The sequence below is a fragment of the Protopterus annectens genome, chromosome 1.part2 (genome assembly GCF_019279795.1).
Source record: "Protopterus annectens isolate FY-2018-M chromosome 1.part2, PAN1.0, whole genome shotgun sequence".
Classification (NCBI taxonomy): domain Eukaryota; kingdom Metazoa; phylum Chordata; order Ceratodontiformes; family Protopteridae; genus Protopterus; species Protopterus annectens.
The window spans coordinates 357,313,913-357,327,551 of record NC_056727.1 but is presented as its reverse complement, the minus strand read 5'-3'; the positions used below and the strand labels follow the sequence as shown (position 1 = coordinate 357,327,551).

The window sequence follows — 13,639 nt, the reverse complement described above, 5'->3', positions numbered from 1 at the left end:
TGTGTTAATCTTGGTGGCTTTGGAATTGCCCGGCGCTGGTGTAAATCTCTTTTTGCACACTCCTCCTGGACCCCTCTCATTTGCTCACTCAACTGAGTACAGTGAGATCATATTTTGATTTTGGATACTCCTACCAGTCCCATCTCCTCTGCTGTGTACAGAGAGAGCACTTGGGAAGGACATTCTCCTATAGTATATTAATCTGCTCTGTTTCCTCAGTCTCAAAAAAAAAAATTTGCACTTCATCTGCCTTACTGTATTTGTGTTTCTTCCTACTTTATTACCTAAAAGTACTCAATTGAATTTATTCTGCTGCCTTTATTACTGCTTGTTAGTAGCCTGATTAAATTGTAACTGTTATTCTAAGGCCCTTGGTTTAAGCACTTGGGCTTCAAACCAGTTGTTTTACTTTAAGAAGGTTTGTGGTCTGCACTGTTGTGGCAGGACAGGTAGCGTACATCCTTCTAAGTTGGGAACTGCTGATTGAAGGCTCAGTGTCTGTTATTCTAAAAGTGTATTAGTTCTGGGTTAAGCACTTGGGCTTCAGGCCGGTTATTTTACATTAAGAAGGTTTGTTGTCTGCACTCTTGTGTGAGGAGAGGCTAGATTCTGCCCTTCTGAGCTGGGAATTTCTGGTTAAAGGCTTATTGCGCATGCTTACTTGAACTGTTTCTTTCTGAAATTGGTATGCCTTGTTTGCTGTAGCATAGACTAGATTCAGGCCTGCTGGATCTAGCTTTGTTTGTATAACTTGTGCACTGATCCAGGCCGTCTTTTTTGGAGAAGGTTTCTCTGTACCCTAACGGCAGGACTGTGCAGTTAGAACTTGTCTGATTGAAGACTGCTGGAACAGGGCTCAATTTTAAGCTTTTTAACTGGTTAATTGGGTAAAGTGTTGTTTTGATTGTATCTGCTCTATTTTCTGGAAAAAAAAAATACTTGTTTCCTGCCTTTCTGAACTGGTATAGTCCAGTTTTCAGGTTATTGCTGAATCCAGGGCTGTGTTACAAGTTTCTGTGTTGCCCATACCTTACTTGGATAGAAGGAATTTTCTCTGTTCACCTGTGAGAGAGGGGAGCTTTGGGCAGCCTATCTGTCCCCGTAGGAGTGGTTTCAGCGCAAAAGTTAGTAGTTTATTGGCCATTTTGGGCTAATTTCTATCTCTTTCACTTCCCTGCTATAAAAACCTCTTTTGCACAGTTTTTACGCTTGTGTTCCGCTCAGCAAGTGCCTTCCAGGTGTTCTGCAGAGTCTACAACAGCAGAGAGACAAAAGAGTGACTTTGGAGTGATTTAAGTATCACTTTTCTGCTTTTCTTGTTGTCTTAATTCCGCCTAAAATGCCAGTTTTTTTTAGCAAATCTGTGATTTAAGAAGTTTGTTATTGCTACATATTGCACTTATTTGCTGCCTGCACTTGAATTAAGTCATTTTTGTGTTTAAATAATCTGTTTAACTGTTGTAGGCTACACACTAAAGTGCAGTAGCCTTTTCTGTGCATTTAAAGTTCCCTGCTATAAAAACCGCATTTCTGCGGTTTTGGGTACCGGGCAGCACCATTTAGCTAGAGTTGAACTGTTCTCTGCTCCACAAAGTGTACTCTTCAATTTTTCCCTTGGAACTAGACAAACCTTCAACTTTAGCACTCAAACCATTAATTTCACAGTCAAGCACTTGCTTAAAACTCATAGCAAGCACTAATTAACCCTAGCACTAGACCCCCCTATACTGTCCAGAAGGACAAGGCTCTCTATTCATCCCCACCAGCCAATCAGAAAAACAGCTTACTCTACCTATTCAGGCATGTCCAAAGGGCAGTTTCCGGTGTACTCTCCAGTCCAACTGGTGAATCTGGGCATTTTGAGGCAATGTTATAACTGCCTCATGTGCTGCCTGGTTAAAGAAACTCCAGCTCTACTCAGTGGCATACCGCCTGCTCGGAGGCGATCTGTGTCTAACGTATAAAGCCATGTCCAACCCGGAATTAATGGACATGCTGCACCTCAAACAATCCAAATCCCATCGAGCTACGCGCTCGAGAGACTTCAACCTCAGCACTGAAATAAATAGGACATGCTGGAGGGACAGATTCATAACCCAGAGGCTCCCTTCACTCTGGAATAAAATCCCAGTCCAGGTTAGGCAGAGTCCCTCATTGACTCTCTTCAAGAGGAATCTTGATGAGTGGATGGGAGATCGTAGGTTTACCCCGGGTATGACTTCTGTGTCACTGTTAGAGAGAGGCACAGTATACTAACCTTGAAAAAGGGCATAGCAAAATTCATTTAAAATGGGTGGCGAAAGCCAAACACACTCTGGCTAGGCTTATAAATGCTAGGGCAGATAGCCTATGAACCTATGTACACAGACATTCCTCTCTTCCTACCACCAAACACTAATATATGCGAGAGATGCAATTATACAGCCAAACTGGAGGCAAAGCTCTCTCAACCTAAGACTGGAACTGACAGTCAAGAGGAGAAGGGTAATACTTGCAACACACCACCAGTCTCACATAGACCTAATAAACCAACACCAGCAAATAGCACACATGAGTACATGAAAACATACTCGGAGGCTCTAAATAAAAATCTGCAAAAGCAACAGAGACTTCCAAAGCAGACATCCAAGCAACCTCCACACCCCATCACTAACCATGAAACACATACTTCACATAATCAGTGTGCCACGCAATCACAGCCCTTAATGCAAAATAACATACCCAACACACTAGTAATAGGCAACTCTATAGTCAGGCATACTGATGTCCCACTAACTAGGCTGGACAAGGAGAAGGTTACAGTTAACTGCCTGTCAGGTGCCAGGATCCGCCGCATAACACAAGCACTCTGGTCACTCCAGAACAAGTACAAATACAACTCTGTCATTGTCCATTTTGGTGTAAATGACCTGAGACGTGCCTCCCTGGACTACATGAAAAGAGACATGGAAGAACTCTCTGATCATGTAGCCCAGGCCGGTATGACCCTGACTAGCATCCTGCCCTCACCAAGAGTGATGCCACAGTATAAAGAAAAAATGATCAATTTCAACAATTGGCTAAGTTTGTGGTGTCATTCAAAGGGGATCCAGTATCTGTCCGCTTGGCATTAAATATACTTATCCGAAGGATATTGCCAATATCCTGGCAGATCGATTCAGTGCCAACTTCACCCCCCTCTCACCCCCTAAATGGCCCATCTCAATACCGGAAGATTGCCAAATTCCAGTAATAACGGCCACACAGGTACAAAACGCACTCTCTAAAGCCAAGAATACAGCATCCATGGGACCAGATGACATCCCGGGCTGTGTACTACATGAACTACAATATGAACTGGCACCTCACCTAAGTGTCATGTTTAATCATAGCCTCACCTCAGGTTTCGTGCCCACTGAGTAGCGCAGAGCTACAGTTATCCCAATCCACAAGGGGGGATCCACCTTGGATCCCGGAAACTACCGTCCCATCAGTCTGACAAGCCTTATCTGCAAGGCCATGGAACTTATAAACAAAGACATTGGCAACCTTCAAACACTGGACCCCACCCAGTTTGGGTTTGTGAAGGGCCGATCTTGTCTCCTGAACCTGATTGACTTCTTTGAATCAGTCTCCAGAGCCATGGACAAGGGTAAGGTGGTCCACACAGCCTATCTAGACCTTGCCAAGGCCTTTGACACCATCCCCCACTCTGGAATCATAGATAAACTTACTAAGTTGGGCATTAATCCCTATGTCACCCAATGGGTTGCTAAATGGCTTACTGATAGAACCCACACTGTAAAAGTAGCTGACTCCAAATCCAGCTCCAGACAAGTGGAGTACCTCAGGGTTCAGTCCTGGGGCTGCTCTTGTTTGGCATCTACTTCTCTGAAGTACAGGTCAACACTAAGGGACTCTGGCTAACAAAGTTTGCAGATGACTGCAAACTGGGAGCCATTATTGAATCTCCAAATGATGTGGATACACTACAAAAGGGCCTTACAGAAACAGATGCTTGGTGCCAGAGCCATGGGCTCAAGCTCAATGCCAAGAAATGTATTGTTATCCCCTTTGGAGAAAAAACATGTATCCATGAATTACCATATAGGTGGCAGTACACTAAACACACAAAGTGTGATAAGAAACTTAGGGACAGGTGGACAGTGGTCTCACCTTCGATAACCACATCGCCACAACAGTCAGGAAATCCTTCTATGTGGCACACCTCATCACGAAGGGCTTTTCATCCAGAAAAAAGGAGGTCATTGTCCCACTGTACTCATCCCTCATTAGACCCATTATAGAATACAATGCCCCATTTGGTATGTACCTCTCAAGACATCTGCAACAACTGGAAAGGCCTCAGAAATACCTCACTAAAAGAATCACAGGCCTAAAGCAGATGCCCTACGCTGACCGCCTTAAAAAACTCCAGCTATACTCTGTCGCATATCGTCTACTTGGAGGCGATCTCTGCTTAACATACAAGGCCATGTCAAACCCAGAGCTGTTGGACATGCTACACTTAAAGAAATCCCAATCCCTCAGAGCTACACGCTCCAGGGATTTAAACCTTGTCATCACAATAAACAAAACATGCTGGAGGGATAGGTTCCTGACCCAGAGACTCCCCAGACTCTGGAATAGATTGCCCATACATGTCAAGCAGAGTGCCTCTTTGGACCTCTTCAAGAGGAACTTTGACGATTGGATGGGAGAAAGGAAATTCACCCCAGGGATCACGTCAGTCGCCCTGCTAGACAGGGGTCCAGGAAAGTAAATAATGTGGGAAGAAATAGCCAGGGAATTGTTATGGCTAGGCTTGTATAGGCTCTAGGGCTGATAGCCTAGTACCAACCTATGACATGCTCGACAAGCCATGTTGCTACGCAAGAGATGGCTTGCACCTGTCACCCTTAGGCTTTCGAATACTGGCCAAGTCTCTTGCCGCCCCCATGGTGCCTTTTTTAGGCAAGGCTCAAAAGACAAACCCACCACCATAAATAGCACAAGTAATCAAAAACTGAGGGTAATGCTACTCAACGCCAGAAGTCTAAACCTCAAAATGCACGCACTCTAGGCACTCCTCAGTATGGAGAACATCGACATCTGTGCAGTAACAGAAACCTGGTTTAAGGCTCCTGAGAGTACCCCAGCACTCCTGGGCTATAACTCATACCATACCTTTTGGCCACAGAACCAGGACCGAAACACAAAAGGCGGGGGTGTATCCATATTCATCAAGGATACCCACACCTCCAGGTTAGTGGTCAGCACAATGCATCAGAGATCATCCATGTGCAACTAACAATGGGCAAAACTGTAATCCAAATTGTAGCTTGCTACAGATCACCCACCATGACCCAGGACCCCCATTCCGCATTTCTGGAGACACTGGGAAATATGAAGGTCCCACCAAACACCTTAATACTGGGTGACTTCAATTGCCCAAACATACTAACTCCCTTGCCCAACGCTTCCTAGAATTTATAAACTCGAATGCCCCGGATCAACTGGTCAACACCCCCACCAGAGGGAACAACATATTGGACCTGGTCATCACCAACATGGGTGACCGGTGTTCCACACTGGAGGTCAACCCGTCGCTGGTTAGATCAGACCATAGACTAATCACTCTGGATATCCACATTCCACCCCCACCCCCAATCAAGGAAACCACCATGATAAACTTTTCAAAAGCAAACTTCACATTACTTAAGATTGAGGTGGAAAGGTTCAGAACCCCCATGCTAAAGGACAATGCTGTCCAAGCTGCTGAAACCTTTACAAAGGCACTCTATGAGCATCTGCAGGAATGCATGGATCGTGCTATCCCAAGTAAAAGGAAGACTCACCCCCTCCAAGAAAAGGAAACCAGTCTGGTGGACCCCTGCCATAAACAAGCTATACAACAGAAGGAGGAAACTAGTACAGAAAAGAGTAAATTCCCAAGAAGGAAAGACATCCCTGATCAGTATCAGTAAGAAACTATGATCCCTCATTAAATCATCCAAGGCTAGTTTCGAAAGAAAAATTGCTAATGACTCCAAAGATAACCACAAAGCATTCTTTAGCTATGTCAAGAACCTAAGTGGAAACTCTCAGATCTGCTCTGAGTTAGTGCAGAATGGCACAAAATACACTGAACCGACTGATATTGCAAACATTCTGGCAGACAGGTTTAGTGCAAATTTCACCCCCCTAAAGGGCTCATAAGCATACCAGAAGAATGTAGGGCCTGTCAATCACCGATGCACAGATTAAAACAGCCCTATCCAAAGCCAAAAACACAGCTTCAGTGGGACCGGACGAGGTCCCAGGCTGTGTCTTACAAGAGCTCCAAAATGAACTAACCCGTCACCTAAACACACTGTTCAAGCTCAGCCTCTCTATAGGCTATGTAGCCATAGAGTGGCGCACAGCAACAGTTATTCCGTTCCACAAAGGTGGAGCCACAACGGACCCCGGGAACTGTTGCCCTATAAGCCTGACTAGCCTGATCTGCAAGGCTATGGAACTCATTAACAGAGACCTTGGACCCTACCCAGTTTGGTTTTGTTAAGGGCAGATCATGCCTCCTAAACCTGGTGGACTTCTTTGAGATGGTTACCAAGGCATTAGACGAGGGAAAGGAGGTCCACACAGCCTACCTAGACCTCGCAAAGGCTTTCGACACCATTCCCCATTCTAGTATTATAGACAAGATCACCAGCTTGAACATAAACCCCTACGTCACGAGATGGGTTGCCAACTGGCTCATGGATAGAACCCACATGGTGAGAGTTGCAGGCTCTACGTCTGACTCTAAACTGGTTACAAGTGGTGTCCCCTAGGGGTCAGTCCTAGGACCCCTCTTGTTCGGTATATACTTCTCAAGAGGTACAGGCAAGTATAGGAGGACTATGGCTGACCAAGTTCACAGACTGCAAACTAGGGTCCATAATTGATTCTCCGGCTGATACAGACAACCTTCAGATGGGTCTCACTGAGACGGATACCTGGTGTCAAAATCATGGCCTCAAGCTAAATGCCAAAAAGTGCATAGTCATCCCTTTTGGAAAAAGCAAAATACCCGCGAACTACCACATAGGTGGTAGTCCCCTAAATACAGAAAATGTAATAAGGGATCTGGGGACCCAAGTAGATAGTAATCTCTCCTTTTGATAATCATATTGCGAAGGTGGTTAGAAAATCCTTCTATATGGCCCACCTAATCACAAAAGGGTTTGCATCTAGAACAAAAGAGGTTATTGTGCCTCTTTACTCATCACTCATTTGACCCATCATAGAATACAATGCCCCATTTGGGATGTACCTTACAAGACACCTGCAACAGCTGGAAAGGCCACAAAAGTACCTCACCAAGAGGATTTCTGGCCTCAAACAGATGCCCTATGCAGCCCGAGTCACGAAACTCCAGCTGTACTCTGTTGCATACCGCTTACTCGGAGGTGATCTCTGCCTGACATACAAGGCCATGTCCAACCCAGAATTGATAGACATGCTCCACCTAAAAAAAAAAAAAAAAAAAAACAAATCCCAGAGAACCACACGCTCTAGAGATATAAACCTCACCACAACGATAAATAGGACATGCTGGAGGGATAGATTTCTATCCCAGACACTCCCCATGCTTTGGAACAAGATTCCAGTATACATCAGGCTGAGCCCCTCACTAATACTCTTCAAGAGAAACCTTGACGGGTGGATGGGAAACAGAAAATTTACCCCGGGGTTCACTGCAATGGCTCTGCTGGACAGTGGCGCAGACAGTGGCGCAGAGAACTGATGGCTCTGCTGGACAGAGGCACAGGGAACTAATCTAAGGGGGTGGCGAAAGCCAACACATTCTGGCTAGGCTTATAAATGCCCTTGGGCAGGTAGCCTAGTACTTGCCTATGAACAATGCTAGGAACAACAGAAACTAAAAGTCCACACCCTGGCGTAAAAACACACGAAAAAAAAGTGCAGTTATGTAAAATCTTACCATAACTATAGATGTCTTTCTCTTCACTGTTACAGTTTTCTTCGTAGAAGGGATGTCCCGTACAGAGTGACCCAATGCTTGGCCAGTATAATAAAGCCTAAAAAAGATCTTGCATGTGCTGTACATCACATTTATGCTTCCTACACAAAAGTAGGGCATAAAAGCACTATGCAGACGCAACTACCTAGAACTGAATTGCCCCAGAAGAGAACAGTTGCCAAAGGACTAAGGAGTCTGTGCACATTCAGAAGGAAAAAATGCAGAAGAAACAACAGGATGTTGGAGGGAGCGAATACTGCAACAGTGAAGAGAGGGGACATCTACTGTTATGGTAGGATTTTACACAACTGTACTACATCCTTCTATATCACTGTTATAGTAGTCCTCATAGAAGAAATAGTAAAAAAGTTCAAGAAACAGAATGGGAGTTGGAAGGCCCATTCTAAGAAGAGCCCCCGATAAACCCACATAAAATGGTTTCAGCAAAATCTGCTCAGGAACTAGAAAACCACATCCAGTTTTTAATGCTTAGTAAAGGTATGCACTGAAGACCAAGTAGCAGTTTCAAGTATGAAACTGGTGTCTTAACACCTTGAAGAAGGCACCAGAAGAGGCAACAGCCCTAATGGAATGAGCTCTCTCAGAAGTAGACAGCGATTTGCTATAAAAAGAATAACAAAAGGAAATGGTCTTCAATATCCAGGAGGAGATGGTTCACTTAGAAACAGCCAAACCCAAAGACCCGGGATGAAAGGAAACAAAATGTTGATCAGATTTACGAAAAGTCCTAGTTTTATCCAAATAGTACATGAGCTGTCTGTGCAAATGCAAGGTATGCAGGACCCTCTCACTAGCAGAATGAGGAGAAGGGGAAAAAGGAAGGGAGTTGTACCAGTTGATTCAAGGACAAGTCATTTACTACCTTGGGCTTAAAAGAAGGATTAGTACAAAGGGGCATTGTATCCCTGCAAAAAAAAAGGAGGAATGGCCATAAGAGCCTGGAGCTTAGAAACTCTCCGAGCAGACGTAAGAGCTAGAAACAGTCTCCCAGGTACAATGTTGCAAACAAGTAGAATCTGCAGACTCAAAAGGAGCCCGAGTCAATTTTTCCAAAATAAAATTAAGATCCCCAGGAGGAGGAATAGGTTTTCTTGAAGGCCTAATATGCAGGGAGCTTTAAGAACTTGTTTGACTTCAAAATGAGAAGTCAAAGGAGGATTCAAGGTTAGAGGAGCAGAAATGGCTGACAAATAGACCTTCACAGAAGAATAGACCAAGCCAGATTGGAGCAACTCACACAAATAAGAGATGACCAGAGGGACCCCCACTGAAAAAGGGTCCCTGTTACAAGCATGGCACCAGACCAAAAATCTTTTCCATTTGGACATACAAGATTTTCTGGTTGAGGGTTTCCTTGTCTCCTGTAAAATCCTGAGCATGTCCTCAGAAAAGTGGTGCCTGAAAGGGATCAAAACTAACAGATGGTGTACTGGTTCATTGCTCTGACCTGTAATGTGCAAGGTCCTGGGTTTGAGACTTGGCAGGGCTGATTATTTTAGAAAATGTGCCCCAGGGATCATTCCAGTGGCTGTACTCGACAGAGGCACTGGGAACTAAGGTCAGGTGGCACTATGCAAAGGTAATCCTATCAGTTAGGCTTGTAAAGGCTCCAGGGCCATTAGCCTAGCACACACCTAAAGCCCTGTTACCCACAATGTCTGTTACAGAGTGGACAAGTGGAGATGGATGAGAGAACCCTTGCCTCGTGTGAGGAGATCCAACCGGTGAGGTAATGTTTGATGATTGCCCCTGGACAGATACATTAAGAGGTGGAACCAGTGCTGTCAAGGCCAAAAGGATGTCACTAGCGAGATTTATGGGGAGTCCATCTGAATCTTCTGCAGGACTCTTGGATGTAGAATAAGAGTAGGGAAAGCCTAAAACAAATCCCCTTCCAAGGAAAGGGTGTCCATCTTCTACACCGAATGGCATGACACTTGAACAGTAGAGAGGAAGCTGTCTGTTCAAACAGAAGGCAAAAAGATCTACCTGAGGAATACCCCACCAGTGGACAATGTCCAGAAATGTGCCTCTGTGAAGCATCCATTCGTGAGCTTCTGTTTTGGACCTGCTCAGAGAGTCTGCCATTAGATTGTGCTATGAAGGAATGTTTACTGCCTGAAGAGTTAACTGATAACTGAGAGCCACTTCCCAAGCCTGAAGCACCGTCTTCCAGAGGAGGTAAGATTTCAGGCCCCCCTGCTTGTTGACATACCACGTCACTGTAGTGTTGTCTGTGTACACCTTCAAGGGGCCTGGAGAGAGCATGGGGTGAAAAGCCTGAAGGGTCAGAATCCTAGCGCTCAACTCTTTGATGTTGATGTGGTCTGACTTTTGGTGGGGAAGCCAAAGACCCTGAACCTTCAGGTGATGAAGAGAAGACCCCCCACCTGATGTCTGAGGCATCAGTGAAGAGCTCTTGAGTAGGGACTGGAAGCAAAGGACCAGCCTGGGTTGAGAGCAAACTGTTGAATCCACCAGTTGAATTCCTTCTTGAGACAGGGAAAGAGAGGTACACTGAAATTCAGAGAGTGAGGATGCTACAGCTAAACTGAGTTGAGGTAATATTGAAGCTTCTGTATATGCATTCTGACAAGAGGAAGCATTGGAATAGAAGAGACCATGAATCCCAGAGTGCAAAGAAACTCCCTGGCTGGCATGGAAGCCAGAGGACGATGATGACTGAAAGCTGTCCATGACAATACCTTTGGAGGCAGAAGAGAGGCCAACATTGGCACTGTCTGAAACCTGCATCCCAGTTACATGATCGTTAGGAGTCAGGATGGACTTTTAGAAGTCAAAAGTTGTTGTTGTGTCTTTCGGCTTTTCCCGGTTAGGGGTCGCCACAGCGGAACTCCGGTCCGCTAATGATTGGTAGTTGATTTTTTACGTGCCGAGTTACCGGCCCTGATGCACAACCGTCAACGAAGGTACGCCCATTCATGCATGTCTCCACGCAGAAGATGCTCTAGCTGAGAATTGAACCAGACAGTGTCTTAATGAGAGACAATGCTACCGCTGCACCACCACCGCAGATAATAAACCCCAGATTTTGAAGAAGACAGATGATGAATTGCAGATCCTGTAATAATCGACTAGGAGAAGGTTCCTGAAGCAACAGGTTGTCTAGATAAGGAAAAAATCTGAATGCCTTGGAGCCTGCAGAAGGCAATCACAGGAGCTAGGCATTTTGTGAATACCCTTAAGGCAGTAGAGAGGCTACAGGGCAAAGCAGAGGACTGAAAATGAGAGGAAGACCCAAAGAAATATAAAACCTTCCTAAAGAGAGGGTGAATATAGATATGAAGGTAAGCATCTTTCTGGTCCAAGGACACCAGAAAAGCTTGGGGTAATAAAAGGAAACAAAGTTTGTAAAGTAAACATCTGAAAAGAAGATATTCGAGAAAGGTGTTGAGCCAGGAGAGCTTCAAAATAAGTCTCCAAATGCCCTCCTTTTGAGGAGCCAGGAACATCCTGGAATAAAAAACCCTTCCCACTTGGGAAGGGGGGACAGGTTGAATGGAGGTTGAATGGTTCCTTGGTTCAACAGGGACCCTAGAACCTCCTGGAAATGAGGAAATTGCTCTAGAGGAGGTTGAGTAATCCCTGAAAAAGGAGGAGATTTCCACACCATGAATAACCCTGACGGATTGTAGAAAGAACCCAAGAGTCTGAAATGATAAATGACACGTCAATTTGGAAGACAAAGGGAGGGACAAAGGAACCTGGTCAAAAAAAGGGGGGGGGGGCAACTTCTCAAAGAGAAGCAGACTTATCAGATAAAGGAGGCTTCTGGGCCACAGACGTCTGAGAAGGCTTTTTTTTTTTAAACAAGAAACAGTTGATATCATGTATAACGTAGACCATGTTACATTTATAGAAATGCCAATAGACCATAGCAACAAAATCTCAGTTGTAAACATTATACATTCCAAACTGTGCTGACACAACTGTAGCTGCAAATATAATACATCACTTTTAACATATCCAGTCATTGTTAGTCAACCATTACATAGTTCATTGAAATCCTGCCTTCTTTTAAACCTTGTTCCTCCTCTGAATGTATTGATCCCGCAGTTCCCGTTTTTCCTATGCAATTTGTCTAACCCTTTTCTAAGGATCCCATTTCCACTTCTTTTAACTCTGATACTATCTTCACTACTTCTAGTAATGTTGGTTTAGACTTTGATTTCCATTTTCTAGTAACTCCATTTTTGGTAGCCATCATAATTAGTCTCAGCAAGGCCTATCTATGCCTACACAATTCCAAGTTTGTATCGTAGCTCAAAAAATCATTTCCATAGTCACTCCAACGTGCTCAACCACCATCTCTGACAGAGAAGTCTGTAGAGAAGCTTTAAAATCTACCAACTCATTACAATCCCAGAAAATGTGTTCCCATTTACAGTACCTCTTTCTGCCCCATCACACGTCCAACATTTGCTGTCTACCTGAGGAAAAATTCAAATTCTGCTTGTGGTATAAAAATACCTATGCAAGCACTTCCCGGCAAAGATTGTTTCTTTGTGAATTGCTTATCTGATCTCGCTTCCCAGTCCTTCCTAATCTCTGATTGATTCTTATAGTTGTCATCAGATATTTTTATGTTCTTCTAATTATTCCTCTGTTAATGGCAACCTCCATTTTAGATTCTACTAAAAACTCTACCAGTGCTGGACTTTTATTTAGGACTCCCTTATTTCTTTCTCCTTGCCTATACTCTGATATCAATCCTCGATATGGAAGACAATCTTTAGCCTGCAATCCAAATACATTCTTGGCATCTTCCTATTCTAATACCTTTTCCTCTCTAGTTATTTGCACCCAGTATCTTAGTTCCTTTGCCAGTTTTCTCCAATATAGGCCCACCCCCTTGCCTGTTGTCGGTATCCTTCCCGTCTTCACTTAGTTCTTAGAAGACCTTCTGCTACTTTAAGAATATAATATTCTGCACAATTATTGTTGTTTTCCGTAAAGGTCTGCATCCAAAACCCCAGTCTGTCTGTCTTACTTGAGATCCCCCCCCCATTCCATCATCATTTCTTTCCATTTTGAATTATAGTTTTCTGCTTGTGCTATGCATAGGAGACTTAACTGTGCTGCTCTGAAGTACATCTTCAACTCGGGTAATCCTAGTCTGCCCTGTTCTATTGGAAGAATAAGCTTGTTCCACTTGACTCTTACCGTCCTTCCCTCCCTGATAAAATCCTTCAGCTTTTTATTAATTGCTATCTACAGCTTCTCTTCTGGTTGATAAAAATATGCATGCCCAGTGTGTAAGACTAAAGGGACTAAACATTTTAACTGCTTGTATCTTACTATCCCTATCCATATAACAGACCTTCCATTTTCTCAGTTTTTGTATTATCTTTTTCATCTTTACCCTTAGCTGCCACACCAGTATCATTTTTAATCCATACTCCTAAATACTTTATTTTATCATGTCCCCATAAATGTGGATATTGCTGAACCAATTCATATGTGGGTACATAATTTACCACTATTGCTTTTATTTTTGCTTCATTCATGTTGTATCCCGAAAAGGTTTGAAGTTGTATCATTATGTTCCACAGCACTATAATGTCCCTTTCTGGTTTTGTCAGGTATAAA

At 44.0% G+C, this 13,639-nt stretch overlaps 1 protein-coding gene across 1 annotated transcript in view; it reads left to right on the top strand.

The window, feature by feature from the left end:
* Nucleotides 1-13,639, top strand: part of GPCPD1 (glycerophosphocholine phosphodiesterase 1) — a 1,148,488-nt gene that overhangs the window by 1,244 nt on the left and 1,133,605 nt on the right. The gene's annotated exons all lie outside the window — the stretch shown is intronic.